Below are 5640 nucleotides of genomic sequence, written 5' to 3'. Positions count from 1 at the left end.
CCTTCAAACCTAGATGAGCTGATGTAGAATGATGCGGTCGGGTTTACTAAACAATAGGTATAATGAACAAACCACTGGCTGTCCTAATCTCGACGTGGTAGTCAATCGTCTACGTACTTCCTCCCAGATTTAGATATTCGATTGATGCGTAATGATATATCACGGAAAAACAAATTTTTATGGATTCGATTGAACATAAATAGTAATATGCCAATAAATTCTGCTGATAAAGGATTAGCCAATAAGCTGATGTAGATGCAGAATAATGCGGTCGGGTTAATAAACTATAGGAATGCTGGTTTAAATTCTATTAGTTTCGTTAATGAGATATGTATGAGCAGAAATTATTGTATTTTGAAACCATATTTCAATAATATATGAAATCTTCGTAAAAAACTAGCGTGCACTACAAACAAAGAATTAGCAAAACTTTACCAAAGAGGCAATAAGAATGTAGATCGATTCCCAACTCATGTATATATAAATATTCGAAAACAATTGCAACTGTCATAGTGAGATAATTAAGTTCTGAATATAGTACTGCTTTGCTGATAATAACTCTTAGTATATATATACATTCTTATTAGATAATTTTTAACAAATGGAGATCAATTACTCAATTTTATGTTTAATTCTTCTCCGATGTTTGCCTATAATTGGGCCTACCATATTTCTGAAGCAAAATAAACGGGACGGCGCGGATTGAACAAGCCAACTTTGATTCGATTCCAGGGGCTTGGTGATAGTTTCAATGTTTTTCATACCTTTGTGGGTAGATTACGGACATCAAAATGAGCTGTAAATCCTATTAAAATATCTTCTATTGGTCTTCGCTTCGAATATTGAAATTGTTCAACTCATTATAAAACTTGCACTTTGTTTCCGGCATTTTCATGATACAACGACAGAACAGATGAGTGTTGAATAGCATGGCCAACTTTGGTTCGATTCCAGGGGCTTAGTAATAGTTTGAACGTTTTCCATAGTATTGTGGGTAGATAACGGGCATTAAAAATGAACTGTAAATCGTATCAAAATATCACAACTATGACAACAATTTTTCTCGCTATCTTAACTAGTTAGTGAAGTGTGACGCAAATCAGTGGCTGCCTCCGTTAAAACAAAAATTTCTGTTATAGATTCAAATGGAAAATTTATTTATGTCTGCTATACTGCAAAACCGGGACATTTAAGTCCATCACCGGAATAGCGTAAAAACATGCTAAAACCAGGACGACTGTCCCGGTAGGGTAAGCTTACCTATAATACATTGACTTATCGGGAGTCGGTATTTGTTTGCGTAACCTCAAAGAAACGCTGTGAAGATTTAACAGGAAAAAGAAATATTTGTAGTTGTTGAGGTTCGAACATAAAGCAAGAGCAAACAAAGGGGAAAAGGGTAATAATGGGTGTACAATGATTGGTTACACGCCAGCGCACGATGCACTGCATTAAAGTTGCAAAATGTACGACAAAACTGTAAACAAAGTACGTTTACAACGTAACATGTCACCGTGACATCGTGTTCAATCGAAAACAATAAACATGCGCACGGTACAATTAGGACTGGGCATTTCAAATCGAATGGTAAATTATTCGAATCGGGTCAGAGCAAAATTTCGAATCGCCGCCATCTTCTTTTTTTTTCGCAAATGGTTGAGGTGAATTTGACAATATTTTTCACCGAAGCCATATTTGTAAACGCAATTCTGACATATGACTTCTGTGGTGATTTATTGATAAAATCGTGTTTTGTTATTCTGTGGAAACGTTCAATCTGTCTGAGTGATGTATGTTTTCAGTAATTTGTGTGTTTACAGGACCAATTACAATTACACATTTCTAATTGACTCCCATGTATTCGAAATTCAATTCGAAAAAAATATTCGATTCGATTCTGAAATCATCAGGTATTCGGAAATGCCCAGCCCTGAGTACAATACTTATAATTAAAAAAAGAAACAAAGTCGGGTATTTGTACCACATATATTGGGCTTTATGTATACGCGATGTTTGTACAATAATGTATATTACTTTTTGATGTTTGTATATATTCAAGTTTTTCAGTTTATCGCTTATGTTCAATGAAGTGAAGTAAATAATAAAGACGATTAGAATAAGTCCCAGTAGTTGCTGCCTAGTTTCGTGCTCAATTCAGAATTTTGCAAAATGTCCGAAGAAGAAATACCCAGTGAACGGCGACGCGTACTTGACGAGAGAGACATCTCTGGCAAGATGCACGCTAAAGTGTTATACAACAAAATATTTTTACATTGCGCTCGACCAGTAGACTTGAACCGCTACGGATATCCAAGACCAGATGAACAACACCCTGAAAGAGCTAAATTCAGCAAACTTTCATCAGTTCAACCTTTCAACGATTCAGACAACAAGACATGCGTAAGGTGCGAAAAATCTTTTCTACTGACTGAATCAATAGAAAACACCTCCGACAAGAAATGCGTTTATCACAAGCGGCGTTCGTATCAGGGAAAGCCACATGATTGCTGTGGCAAGCGAAAGGGTTCAAGAGGTTGTCGTACTGCTGATAACCATGTACACAATGATAACTTGAGAGATCCTTCCAACTATATCGCAACCATCAAAAAAACGATTCCTGCTGATGGAAGTCCTGGCATATATTCAATTGATGGAGAAATGTCGTACACTGTCAAAGGGAGAGAACTTACCAAATTCACGGTTGTTGATCATAATGGTATAGTAATTTACAACGAATTTTTGAAACCAGAAAGCCAAATTATTGATTACAATACAGAATTCAGTGGAATCACAAAATCAGATATTGATGGTACAACAACGACATTGAAAGACGTTCAAAATTTTTGCTTAGAGAAGTTTTCGTCAGATACAATCTTGATTGGACACGCTGTTGAATGCAACCTTATCGCCTTGAGACTGATTCACGATACTATCGTAGATACAGCTATAGTATTTCCACACCCGAGAGGACTCCCACACAAGAGAGCATTGCGAACCTTAGCCATGAATCGACTTGGGCGCCACATTCAGAGCGGTACTCACAACAGCAAAGAGGGTGCAGTGGCATGTATGGATATTATTTTACGACATGTGAAATGAAGAATAAGGAGATCGCAAATGTTTAGGATGAACGTATCAACGTCTTGTCATCCGCCAATCTAATTTCAGAATTCAAAAGTGATTTCACGTTGCTAATTTTTCTATAACTCGTAAAATCAGAATATCTTAAAAAAAATAAAATATAACATATATATATATTCCTGCTGAGTGATTTCTCAGCATATTTTCTGCTTTTCAAATGTTAGGCTATATATGAATAAAATTTAATTGAGAAATATATCCCGACTAATAACAAAGTATATTATTTTCTCTGTGTAACGAAGATTTCTGGGGCGTCCGCAGTTACTCTTCTCGACTCAATAAAACTCGTAGTGTCATTCTGTAGGTAACAAGCTAAAACAATGGAGGCAACTAGACAAAAGATGTAGGCGAAGCTCGGCCAGTGATATTCTGCAGCATTAAGGTCTTCGTTCTCATCATCATTATAATTGAAGTAAATTTGCAGAAATATAAAAATTGTAGAAACACTCCAACAAATAATATAAATAAGCCATCACGGCAAAAGTTCGACCCGATGAACATGCTTGGGATGATTCGCATTGATAGCCTTCAAGAGCCAAAAGAGAAAACGTAACAGTTCTGAGGAAGAAAACAGCACCTGTTGCCGTATCTGTATACAATATATATAACTTTTTAGTGGCGTGAATATATATACCTATATAATTAAATGAGTTATGCACAACTTTATAATATGAGATCAATATAAAAAAATTGGATTGTATTGAAATAATTCTTACATTTAGGGCTGGAAGAATGTTCTCTATGCGTGTAGATTTCTGCAAAAGTACAGCGTGGCGGTTATGAATCGCTGCAATTTTGACCTTCCGTACAATGATAGACAGAAAGCAACATACTGGCAGATATGCAGAGCGTAAAAGTACAAAAGAACAGCAGGAGTCAATTTTCTGGAATAAACGTTTCAGTTTCAATAAATGTAGAAGTATAAAACAATATCAAACGTTCAGAAAACACAACTTTCTAGTAGTTTATCTGAAATTCCGCATCCCAAATCAGAACTTCGCTACACTCCAACTTTACGTCCATTAGCGTCATCTCATGGATCAGAGGCACGGTCGCATATATCGACTTTTTGATCTGAAAATTCTAACACAGCCCGTGTCACACTCAATGATGTGCAATTTACTCCCAAGAAGAATCGTATGCGAGTAAAATGTTAAAAGGCGTGGTTTGTGTGATTCGAGGATTCCAGTAAATCAACCATCATTTAGGAGTAGTCTTGCACAAACTCGCAATACCATTGTAATTACAGATCCTCCAAATAAAGGGACCGTATCTATTCAAGAAACACAATAACTTTTAGTGTAGATGACATTGATAAGTTATTATTGAATTAATTTATTTACTGTGTAATACATTTGTACCTTCTTCGTATTGGCCATACTCAAATATGGTTATAAACTAAATACACTCGATATCTGGAATGATAACAATGAATTGGATTGATAGTTCGAAAGAATCTGCTACAAAAATCGAGTCCAGACTGTTTTTCCCGCTTCTAATCTGCAATTAGAATTTCGTTCTATCTTCCATTTTTTTAATCCAAAAATGATGTACGGCAACAGTTCAGCAATAAACTATAAACATGCACTTTTGTTGTGCAAATATACTTGACATTCAATTTTTTTTAATTGCATCATAATGTTAATCTGGAAGAACCTGAACACGGAAGACCTAACTAATTCATGTGCAATGTCTAAAAGCATCGCATTGCAACAGTTTCCGAAAGATTCAATCAGTAAATAGGTTTTACTAAAGAACATTATACAAAAAGCCAGATTATTTTTCTCCTGAATATTGTGTCATGTAAATATTATTTTATCATATCGACATACAGATTCAAATGATATTGTAGCCTAACCAGACAATGAGAAAGTCAGCCCGTCCCGCTCTCTGACTCAATTTTATATAAACAAGTAGGCAGGTCAATCTTAACTACAGTTTCTTTAATTCTATTCGTCCCGTCACCATGACAAAGTAATCAATCGAGAACAATAAACACCCGAACAGTACAATACAAATCATTGAAAGATGAACAAAGTCGGGTATTTGTACTATTATATTGGTCTTTATATATACGCGATGTTTATGCAATATTGTATATTACTTTCCGATGTTTGTATATATTCAAGTGTTTCAGTTTACCGTATATGTTCAGTGAAGAGCGGCAAATAATAAAGACGTATAGAATAAGTCCCAGTAGTTGCTGCCTAGTTTCGTGCTTAATACAGAAATTTGCAAAATGTCAGAAGAAGAAATACCCAGTTAACGGCGACGCGTACTCGACCAGAAGGACATCTCCAGCAAGGTGAACGCTAAAGTGTTATACAACAAAATATTATTACATCGCGGCCAGTGTCTTGGACCGCTACGGATATCCAAGACCAGATGAACAACACCCTGAGAAGGCTAAATTTAGCAATCTTTCGTCAGTTCAACCTTTTAACGATTCAGACAATAAGACATGCGTAAGGTGCGAAAATTCTTTTCTACTGACTGAAT

The 5640-nt window shown here is 35.7% G+C and overlaps 1 pseudogene; it reads left to right on the top strand.

Moving 5' to 3' along the window:
• Window positions 1–2169: 2169 nt before the first annotated feature.
• LOC120339167 (putative exonuclease GOR pseudogene) lies at window positions 2170–3099 on the top strand (annotated as a pseudogene).
• The last annotated feature ends 2541 nt before the right edge of the window (window positions 3100–5640 follow it).

The sequence above is a fragment of the Styela clava genome, chromosome 9, assembly GCF_964204865.1.
Source record: "Styela clava chromosome 9, kaStyClav1.hap1.2, whole genome shotgun sequence".
Classification (NCBI taxonomy): Eukaryota; Metazoa; Chordata; class Ascidiacea; order Stolidobranchia; family Styelidae; genus Styela; species Styela clava.
The sequence above is the reverse complement of the archived record's forward strand: the minus strand, read 5'-3'. Positions and strand labels throughout refer to the sequence as shown.